Consider the following 11,989-nt stretch of genomic DNA (forward strand, 5'->3'; position numbering starts at 1 on the left):
GCTTTGTTTAGACTGGTGTCAGCTATAATGAAAAAGCACCATCAACTCCGAATGGCGGCTATATGCAGTGTCTATATTGACGCTGGGAAGATAATAACTATTGATTGGTGTTTAGAGACCAGAAAAACAGAGTGGCAGAAAGAGCAAATCAAGTGGGTGAGTATCGGGGTCAGACGTGAATTCTTTTCACTCATTAGACATGCGGCCTTGCGCTAGCAGTTGAATTTCTTCTGTGACACTCCATTTTCGCATTTGCCCATTGAAATGAATATACGTACTATGTGCCATGAATTTGCTCATCCAAAACGGGCCAAAAAAGAATACTACATAGGATTGGTAAATAATGGTCCAAATACAATGACTTTTGCGTAACTTGGACATTCTTTTGGGTTGGTGTTATGTTGATGTTGACCAGAGGCGTAGCCAAGCCGGGGCGAGCCGGGGCGGCGCCCCGGTTAGGACTCCCTGCACCCCGGTTGAAAAAAATCGAGCTTTTTCGATTCTTCATTTTCATGCCGTTTTTTTTTCTTTCGGTCTTGCGCGAATGTGCTTGCGCTATTCTATGTGCGCAATGTTATCCATTCACCGTTTGCCTCCCGGACCCGGATGTTGTTTTAGCGATCAGCGAACGGCGTGGGTGATGTTCGATTTTTTTTTTTCCTGTGGGCGTGCGCCCCTACTGGGAAAATTCCTGGCTACGCCTCTGATGTTGACATATGATGAAAACAATATGGTCGGATACCTTTGAATACTCAAACAACTGTGCTGTAATAAAGCTTGAGGTGCGCTTTGGAACAGCCACAAATCCAGCAGATTGCATTGAAGCAGCATGCATTCTACCTGACTATTCCTGAAATCCACTTTGAGCTTAAGTTGTAGGTGTAAATCACACATGAGCTGCTGATCCGACAATACATCTTCAACTTTCCGTAATGAGTGTGTCGATGGCTACGACACTATTTCCATCGGTTCTTTTTACCTACCCAGGGGAGGGGATTTTCAGGTAACTTCTTTGTATAGCACTTGGGCATTCAACTGGACATTTATGATTTACGAGTCAAATGTACATATAGCTGATCTCTTTCAGAAGAAGATATTATGCAATGTTAATGATCCAAAATGTGCATTTCATTTGACAGACACTCAAAGCCTATCTGTCAAAAATAGATGTTTTATTTGCATATTTCAAATATACTACTACTTTACTAGTTGAAATAATCTACATGCGCACACTAAACCCAGGCTCTATCCGATTCAGCAGAAGAAATCGTATCACGCGTGGTCAGCTGAAGGGCTCCTTGCTTGCCCATCATGGGCCATGTTTCAAGATTTGATCACGTCTCCTTGCATGCCCATCACTCCCGCCATAGGCCATGTTTCAAGATTTGATCACTATCTGCAGCAAACATGTTTAACTCGGTATCCTACCCAAGAGAAAGAGATTTAAAAGCTGCTTTCTGTCTCTGTCTCTGTCCCTCCCTCCCTCTAACATCAAAAGGTACGAAACCTTTGCCGCCAAAGGCAATGGCTAAGTATGAGTATATCTGAGGGTTGATCAGAGATTTGAAACACCGAGCCTTCAATTCTACAAATGCACCCAGCACCGTAAGCCAAACTAAACCCGAGTAAGACGAGCTTTCTTCCCCACCTGGGCAGAGATGATCCTCCACCTGCTAGACTGATTCTCAATCTCAGTCAGCTCGCTCAACTCCTTTCACTAACCTCAGATGATACAGTTCAGACTCAATCTGTCCAGTCACTGTACTATTTTCGAGGTGTTACTTTGACTTTCCAACTGCAAAGAAAGTCAACGCTAACGGCTGGAGTACTCTGTCCAGACCGACACCACGTTGTGTTTGAGATGTTCCAATCATGTCCTGCAGGCGGATGATACACTTATCCACTTTCTATACTGCTTCGACTGTTCGGGGCTACAGGGAGAGTGCAGCCTATCCCAGCTGACAGATAGCTAGGCGAGGTCAGTAGTCAAGGTCACATACGTATATAAGTACAGACCAGACCATCCCACCAACTGAGCCAGGTGAGGGAACCACGACAATCTTACCGAATCATGGAAATGGCAAAGGTTGAAGACTTTTGCAATGCTTAGTCTACTCAAATGGACCGCGGTGACGAAAGGCAGCGTCAACAATTTGTCCCTGCTACAAGATTGGTTCTCTTTCCATTGTTTGGTTTTTAAATGTGAAGTGAAGCTCAAGTGATGTTCCCGACCTTCCCGTAACTTAAAGGTGATTTCTAAACAAACGACTTGTTAAAGGTCATTATTAGGGATGAGAACCGGTGAGAATTGAGCAATTCCGATCCTGCCGATCGCTTACCCATTTTCAAGGGGATGGAACCAGCTTTCAACTCCCATACATCCGGTAGAGCAGGGGTGGGGAACCTTTTTGGCGGACAGAGCCACACATGCCCATTTTGTTACAAATAATTTCCCGTGAGAGCCATACCGTTTCAAAAAAAACATAGGCTAGATACAATTAAATGCATGTATTTGAATGAGGACCAACGATTTTTCGAGTGTGCTAATGTAAACTTTTCAAATAACGTCACCAAAAGAGCCATATCTGGCTCGCGAGCCGTAGGTTCCCGACGCCTGCGGTAGAGTGACGATCACAATGGGGGAACACTGACAAAAGTATAGGCCTCCTCTGAGCATCAGAAGGGGCAAAATAGATCTTTGAAAGCAAATGTGTCTCTTTTGACTTCCCTTTGTGTGATTACTGTAGTTCTGAGAACATGCTTGACAAAATGAACCAAACTGTCAGCTGTTGCGGCCACAGTCTGACTCCAAAATAGGGGCCACTTCTTCCTTTCAAAGTTGGCCTCTTCTTCTCGTGCATGGAAATTGGCCGCTTAATCCACACGCAGGATGGGGGGGACCCAGCAGGAGTAGAAGAAGAATAAAGACCGTGCGCACAGAGTCAGCCACAGGGTGGGGCCATTTTGCAGCTAGCACCTTGGCGTCGCATGCGCAGTATGTGCGTTTACCGACGGGGCTCCATGTCTACGTATTCGTTGTCAATCGGTGGCACAGGCCGACAGGGCGGGTCCACACGGGTCACTTTGCTGCAAGAACTGAAGGTGATTAATGCTTGCGAGACCATTGGCAGTACGTCCAAGTGACCTTCTTTATTTATTCCATAAGACCTTCAGATAATTCTGTACACGTCACATCATTTCAGCTTCCTATTTCTTCTTTCCAACTGCGCCTTACATTGCAGTTGGATATAAGAGCACAGGCAGATTGTGTGATCCGTGCCATTTTGATGGAAATCAGTAGGGCGCAAGCCACAGTGTTTAGCTGTCAACCAGCAGAGCAGCAGGAGAGAGTGAAGAAAATATAGAAAGAAGGACGTGATGTTTTATTCATGCTCGTGCAAAGATGCAGAATATTTAACGACATTTTTTTTCTCTTCGTAGATCTTCCATTTAGCCGAATTGAAGAAGAGACGCTCGGGGTGAGACTGCTGTTTTGAAGGCTAAGCATGACAGAGACCAAGCACTGGAAGGGAAGGTGCAGAGACTTTCAAAAAAGGTCAGGCCCTTTGTACTAAACCGATGCCACATTTAACATGGCCGAGTGTCTTGAAAGAACGGCGCAGTGAATGAGACGAGATTGAAACGCATGTTGCTGACAGGCTACTCCGGAGCCAGAAAGCACAAGTCAGGTAGCATTCAGGGGTGTCAGTCATTTTTGTCACGGGCCACATCGTAATCAGAGTTTCCTTCGGAGGGCCATTATGAGTGTCGACGTCTTTCTATACAGACAGTATAGGCTACACAACAAACTGATGAATAACTAGTTTTGAAAGCAGAGACTAGTAAAAATGGTTGCAATATTTGATATGATATCAAATATTCATATTTGAAATGGATGCATGTTAATAAGAATTGCTGGCAATTTTTCAAAAATGAAGACAATTTGAGTATCGACACATGCGGTCGATGCACAATGTGTCTCGGCGGGCCACCTACAATGACATGGCGGGCCTTGACTTTGACACCCATGAAGTAGATGCATCATTTGCTCAAACAAAAACACGACCCTGACTTTTGCCTCGATTGCTTAAGGCCACGAGACATTTCAAATTGTTCCTTACAAAGGGTCATGCTGAAATGAAAAGCAGATTCAAACAATCCTTCAAAGCCAAATATGAATCGGCTTCATGAGCATGCAGGAAAAGATTGTCCGTGGATATAATGAAACCATTTTAGCTCACAATGGGAGGGAGATGTTGTTGCAATAACAATTTGTCATTTATAAATGCTAAGCAGTTCATCCATAACCTAATTGAGCAGACAAATACAACTATCCGGAATTGGATCAAGGGAATCGGTGTGCCCGCCCCATTTTGTCTCACCTTTCCTTCTTTTTCCCTTTACCTCTGAGGCCAATGTTGCATTTTCTTCCCAAACTGACTCTGCATCTATCTATTCACTTTTTCACTTGAGTTGTGTTCAAGATGATTCTTCGAGTGAACTTCTTGATGTTCTTTCTCATTTGTAACCGACAAGACACGGCAAAGCAGAGCTTTTTGTTCAATTGCTTTAACATTGACCACAATCGTTGGAAAATGCATCATCCTCTCCTGGTCCAGACTGCTATCATCAAGATGTAGTCAAACGCTACAGAATGAGACCTCGAGAAGACTGTTGTTGATGATGCAACAGAAACACCGGTACGTTCCATCTTTATTATTTCATCGAGTCGGCGCGCGCCCCACGATTCCTCTCGCTTCTCATATCAATTTTAGCCTCGGGAGGGTTATTTCGAGAAAATGGCTGAGCCAAGAACAAATCCTCTCTCGTTGTTGTTGTTGTTGTTGACTTATTCAGTTATTCGGCCATGCGGCAAATGGACACATTCTCCGCAAATGGAACCTTCAGTTCTGAATGATGATCCAAATGTTTTTAGCAGCAAACAGCTCTTCTGTCAAGGCAGTTGCGCTCTCAGTAAGTGCACTGTGTCAACCAATGCAGATGTGGTTAGCCTGGCTAGCTAGGGGGTCACTGAAAAGCATTAACAAGGTTTTCCTCCATGCCCATCTTACACAGCAGAGGTCATTTCAATTGCTAAATCTGCGCTGGCAACTCTCACTTGGCGCCGGGCGGACAATCTGGAGGGAAGACGAGAGAGAGTCCCTACCTGCTGAGCTTTGTCATGTCTCTTGGAATAAGCAACATTTTCAAATGCAAGAGTCAAATATTTCTTTATTTTGGCACATTACGTACGCCCTGCAGGCTAAATGGGCTGCTTGTTTGTGTTTCAGAGAACCCAACAAAACAGCCACTGTGCTAAGAAAACAAATGTTTCAGACGCACGCACGCACGCACGCACGCACACACACACACACAGTGCCTTGAGATACAAGTTAAATTCCTTCTGTAACCATGCAACATTCAAAATCATGTGCCTTCAGCTTGAACAGGATATTTATCAAAAAAGATTCTACACTGCTTTCCGTTCACAAAATCAATCGCAGTTCTGGCTTTTCTTATACAAGTGGAATATGGCAGTGGTTAATTGAAGATGGTTGGATTTTCAAATTCTTACCTTGCTGCATTGCTCTCCACTGCTGTAATGACATTCACTTCCAAGCCTTTAGTTGTTTGGCCTCGACTGTCCTCCATTAAAGCTCTGAAAAGTGAAAAAATAATAATAATTCATTCAATTTGTATAGCGCTTTTCAAAAAGACGCTTACAAAAAAACAAATATGGATTAGTCAAGTACACTAGAATCTCTGCCAAAAAGCTTTAAAGCCAATGAAGAAAATAATGACTTGCATTTGCCTCTCGGGTGTTATCAGTGCACAACTTCCAGAGTTTGCAAATATATTTGGGCAACACCAAACTCCTCAGCAGAGTTATTGTGTTTGTTTGCTAAATACCGTACCGCAAGTCAATGCAAACGAGTATGTTATTTGCTTTTAATGAGCGCTGAAGCGTTGCGTCCTTAGGAAAGCTTAATCGTACAAAAGGGACTTTCAAATGATGAAAGACTCATCCTAACAGCAGCAGCACGCTTTCCTGGATCCAAAACACAATGTACAAACAAATTTAGGTTCCAGAATGTCGGACCCCAACTTAAGGCCTGGGGGCCAGATCAGGCCCACCACATCATTTGATGTGGCCCGCAAAAGCAAATTCTCCACAGCAACCAATGTTGCAAATTGACTTGACTTTTGAAAACAATGAAAGAAATTTGGGCAACAGTCTTGTTCTTTACATGTATAAGAAAGTCGTTTAAAAAGGCAAAAAAAAAAGCAGCGTCATATTTCCATTGGTTGAGTGCTTATTGCTGGGCCACCCTTTAAAGGCAGATAAAAGCATGTCTGGATTTAACGTTGGTTTTCGAAATGCAAGGTTTACAAGGTCTAAGTAACACCAACAACAACTCTCTGACTGACTGACTGACTACAGAGCTTTTAAATCAGGCTAGACATCCAAAGTAATACGGGCAAACAGCAATTCAATGAGAAGTACTCCAATTTATCTTGCATAGACAAAATCGAAATAAGACATTACACACTGCAAGACAAACACATTGGCTGGCACACGCACACGCTCACACACACGTGCTGTCTAGACATTGTAGGTAAATGGGATAGAAAAGTAAAGCGCGTAGTGGGTAATGAGGGCTGATTGTTTGTGACTGCGCCGTACTAAGGCTGATTTCCCAGCTGAGGAACGAGGGGAGGGCTCCGCACACATCGCGGCTGTCAGCAAAAGACAGAAAATGGGCCCGGAGCTTCAACGCGGCTCAGAAATAGACAGCCACATCCACTTGGCTATGACGCTTCAGACGGCAAACGGGAGCATGTAGTACAGTAGTGTGTTTGAAATATTTGCTGAGTCTATTTGCCTGGAAATGCGCACTTATACAGTGGAGATGTAGGAGGGGAGGGGAGGGGAGGAGAGGCGGGCTGGCTGGCTGGCTGCTACTAAAGGGCAGGCACAGTCAATGACCGAATCGCACGCACGCATGTGGCTTTCATGCGGAAATTTGCATGCCGGAAATCATCCCAAATCTTGCCCTTTTTCCAGGTTCCACTCAAATTGTAGCGCTACGGTAAAGCTTTCTCTCACAGCAAAAGTATTAGTGATGCAGCTCGTCATCACGACGAGGCGGCTATTTGATACCTAACCTTAAAAGACTTTGAATAAACATCAAAACGAAGCCTCTTCTTCAGCCCTGACACTTATCCCCAAGAACGGCTTCTAAAATACGGTCTCAAGCCACACATTTATGCAAATATGTCAGCAGATGTATAGTGGGACGGGCCGGCCGGATGTGTCAAACTGTCCTTGACGAAGGCTGTCGAGGAGGACCGTTGTCACCATATGTCAGGGGTCTCCATCCATTTCATATGCAGACGACGACAACAGCAGGCACGCAGAATACCTGCCCGAGTCCTTGGCGACTTTTTTTTTCCTTCCGTGTATTCATTTGCTCCCAGTGCTTGCTAATTTTGTCTGACTTCGAAGCCACCCATCTTGCCACTGACCTTGACACCACCACGCCTGTCTGTCAACAGTGTCTAATTATCCTTTGGCCGTGGCCTGGCTTCCCACGTTCTCCCTATTGATTTTGCTCATTTTGTCCCTGAACATTGTTAATTAATCTGATGATGACAGTGTATGGGTCCAGTTCATTAGGCTGGCCCAACAGATGCCCACGGGGCCATAAGGATTCATCACGGAGCCACTGAGGCCTGAAGAACAGGATTGCATCATAAAGTTTCATCCAAGACCAACAACTATTCCGATTTTCCGAAATGACGTAAAAACACGAATCCATTCAGTGTGAGATTTTTTTTTTTTCCCTTTGTATTTGTAGGAGCCTCGGGAATAGATTTACAAACCTTTTCTCTGCAATTTGTTAAATAACCCTGGGACTTGTTCTGCTGCTAGTCCGTATTCAATATGGAGGGAGGGAGCCCATAATTGAGCTTGGTGGTCAAATGATGAGCCTGCTTTAAATCAATAGAACAGCGCACCCTTGGAAAGGCTTGTTTCATTTGACATTTGAAAAGGACGCATGTTTTCCTGCTCGGTGGTGGCTGTTGTTCTTTTGTAGCGCGCAAATTGTTTATCGACTCGGAAATGGGTGAGGGGTCATTTTACGCCAGTGTTCCGAGTCCTCCCGAGATGTCGGTCGGCGTGCTCCTTGTTCCCGTGTGTCAATACAAGATTCAGTCAAGAAAGGAGAACTTATCACTACTTGATGGAGTTGTTGGGCGTGACGCGAGCATTCGGAAAGACATTGTAATGGCTGGCGCCCAAAGCACCACCACAAATTGCTCTCAATGTCTTGGATGGGGGGGATACCAGCCAGCAGCAAAACGGGTTGCCTCGCATTCAACAGAAAGATGCTGACATTTTAGAGTTGTTGTGTTATTCGTTCGACTTAATCAAGCTTGGATGGAAAAAACATTAGGGCTGAAGGGTTTTTCCAAACTGCGAGGTTTGGCGGGCCGGCCATTCAGAAAAACAATGTCATACGTATGCTTGTTCTTAGAATAATATCCTCTTCCAATCTATTTTGTATTCCTCCCTATCTGGTTCTATCTTTGGCATCCTAAAAATGTTCATTGATTCATGTGGCCTTTTTCATGTTTTCTCATTCTTTTGAAACAATTGATGATGTGAAGATTGGAAAACTCCCAGGAATATAACAGCTGCCTTGCACCAAACCTAAACATCATAAATGTGGAAAAGAAACAAGTGCTACCGTGCTTTTCATTGTCGATCGCATAATTGCAGCAAATATCTGCATGAGAAAAAATTCTAAGCTATCAAAGTCAGTCAAAGTCTGCTTTGTCAATTTCTTCACATGCCAAGACACAAAGAAATCGAAATGACGTTCCCACTATCCCACGGTGACAAGACATAGTACACAATATACGTACAAGTAAACAACACAAAAAATAAAAACAAGAAGGCACAAACAAAGAATAAATAAGAGTGATGAATCAATAATAAATAAACAAATAACATAATCAATAAGAGGAGCAAAAATGGAGCAAGTGTGCAAACAGCAGACATATAACTATAACTATAACCATCAAACAATCAAATAAACGACATGAAGTACACCCTTGACTGAGCGTGCCTTGCTATGGCGCGAAAGAAGCCAATGTTATTCTTCCGAGCACCTTGGGCAAATTCATGCTTCTTAGAATATATGCAGAGCAGTTAGTAATTGCTCTAGCAAAGGCTTCCGTTTGCCATTTCCCTAATTGCGTGCATACGTGTGTGAGCTTTGATTGGTCTTACATGCTCCACTGCACTTTCGCCAGGCGACCTCTTTACTTGGTCTGAAGCTCCTGAACTTCTCTTCACCTTTTTTTTTTTTTCCTTTGACCTCTCTTATGTTCCATTTGTCACTCTTTCTCAGCGCAGTACCTAACGTAAAACAGCGCCGATGTGATTTCTACAGCTCGACCAGAGACCAGCACCTCATCACAAACTGGTCTCGGCCGGTTGCGCGAGCGCATGCAATCCCGGACGGCGTGACTGAAACGAATTCAGCCGGAGACGAGATACCGAGCCTCGCACTACGGTCACGGGTGTACGTTGGACGGGATGAATTAGAAGGACGATGAGACTGACTGCTGCGGTTAGGAAACAAAAGAAACTCAAATATGAAACGAAGCCAATAGACGGGGTGTTTTTCCACCTTGATGACATCATCGTCTCATACGCCACTTGCATTATCAAGAAACTTCTGTAACATTTCTGGTTTTAAGAGCTGATGATGTCATCACCTCCACCATTTTTGCACAATGGTACTGAAGAAGAAGAAGAAAAAAAGTTCAAGGCTACGATCATCATCATCGGTTTAAAGTCCGCTTTCCAGGCGCCGCTGGGTTGGACTGGGTTCTCGATATGGCCTTCTTCCACCGGGAACGGTCCATGGCCATCTCGTGGTTGATGCCGAGTGCCTTCATGTCGGCTGCCACGGTCATCTGCCAGGTCTTTTTAGGTCGGCCACTGGGTCTTGTTCCCTCTACGTTATACGACATAACTTTCTCCACCCAGTCGTTCTCGTCCTTCCTCACTACATGTCCGTACCATCGCAGTCTGCCTCTCCTACGATGCAGTTTGTTTTCATTAAAACCACCGATCAAAAGACGAGGAGAAGAGATTTGCTGTACTTTGTTTCTATTTGACAATAAAAGGCTTGTCTGGTGTGTTTCAGACCCACCACTTCCATACTCATCGATTTTAGTCACAGCAGGCAGTTGGGGTTTAGGCGTGGAAGAAAAGAAAAGGACAAAAAAAAAAATCTCTCGTTCGAAAGACCTTGGCTCACCGAGCATGAACAGACGGCAACTTTAAAGAGAAGAGCAGTCAAGCGTGTGTGATTATGGATCCCTGCTTTTGTTGGACAGGACCTGCAGATCTTGCTAAACATTCCACTGATTGCCCGGCAATTCTAGTCCATTCTAATGACGGACCCACGGAAAAGCCTTTTTTTTTTTTTTTTCTTTTTTTCTTCTTTCTCTAAACCTGATGACAATTTATCTGCATGATCCTAAAAGAGGAATAGGCAAGTCCAGTTCGAAGGAGCCACTGTCCTAAAACAGATTTTGGACTCAAGATTTGAGTGTACTAACTTTTACTGAGCCAAGGCACCAAATTGTAAAGGTTCTGAAAATGTTCAACACTACAGTGTCAATTATATGTTGAAGGCTTCAGAATGTGTTTATCACCTTCAGACTAAGACCAATTGAAAGGAAGCCAGTATGTCATGTTTCCCTCTTTTGCCTTGATCACCTTCATCCTTTCATCTCTTTATGAACATGGAGAGATGTTGAAGAAGAAAAACAATTAGTGGCGCTGATGGAGGCCCTAGCAGGTCACGAAATGGCGTATCTCATTGTGGCGTGTAATGGAGAGCAGTTCATTTAGGGGAGATAGTACACTGGGCCACAGTCTGCCCGACCGAGTATTGTAACAGGGCACGGAGCTCATCAGTGGCAAAATCACTGGACCCAATTCCTTAGCGCAGCACAAATGACAATTACCTTGGTTTAACACAGTAGATGGCCGGATCTGTTATCGTAATTAAATTCATATTCTTTTCATCTATTTCTAAGGCCCATTCAAACTGACAGCCGCAGAAAATCCAGGTTCAAAAAATACTCTCTATTCTGTTACTTGTATGTTTTTCAGTACCAAAATAAACGGCTCAGAAAATGGATGGATGGATGGAGGGAGGGAGGGATGGATGGATGGATGGATGGATGGATGGATGGATGGATGGACGGACGGACGGACGGACGGATGGCTGGATGGAAGAAGGACGCACGGACGGACGCACGGACGGACGCACTGACGGACGCACTGACGGACGCACTGACGGACGCACTGACGGACGGATGAATGATCACATAGAAAAGCTCGGGACATTGGGGACATTTTCAGAAGGAGAGAGAGTGCCACCTTCTGGTCCACAGGGTGAAGAAGCTTATCAGGCAGGGAGTGCACATTTGGTGTGTCAAACAAACCGCCATAGGGTGGCAGAGGTTAGTAACCCTTCAAACAGACTTCAAGGCAAGTGAAATAAAGTTCTGAATTTTTCACTACGTTTTCAAATTCAGAGGGAAAAGTCCTATGGAGGTGTACAAAAAAAAAAAAAAGAAACTCAATGAATATGTCCTAATTAGAAAAGCCCAAATAGATGGCATGTGATGTTCCCTGTACTTGAGACAAATAAAGACCAACTAACCGATGCCCGCTAACAGTATCGATCAAGTCTGCTCTGCCTGACATGTAGAGCGGAACCAATGTGCTGTGAAAACCAATACTGGATTGGACACACACAGTGTGAGAGTGTTGGGATATCTTTTTGTCTTCAACGTTTTCTGGGAAGGGTGAATTTCTCAGAGTTGTTGTAAAATGGTCCTGAAAGAATCAAGTTGTTCACTGTAGGAAGAAAGCAGCGGCAGATGTTTCTGCAAT

Source organism: Syngnathus acus, chromosome 17 (assembly GCF_901709675.1).
Source record: "Syngnathus acus chromosome 17, fSynAcu1.2, whole genome shotgun sequence".
Lineage (NCBI taxonomy): Eukaryota > Metazoa > Chordata > Actinopteri > Syngnathiformes > Syngnathidae > Syngnathus > Syngnathus acus.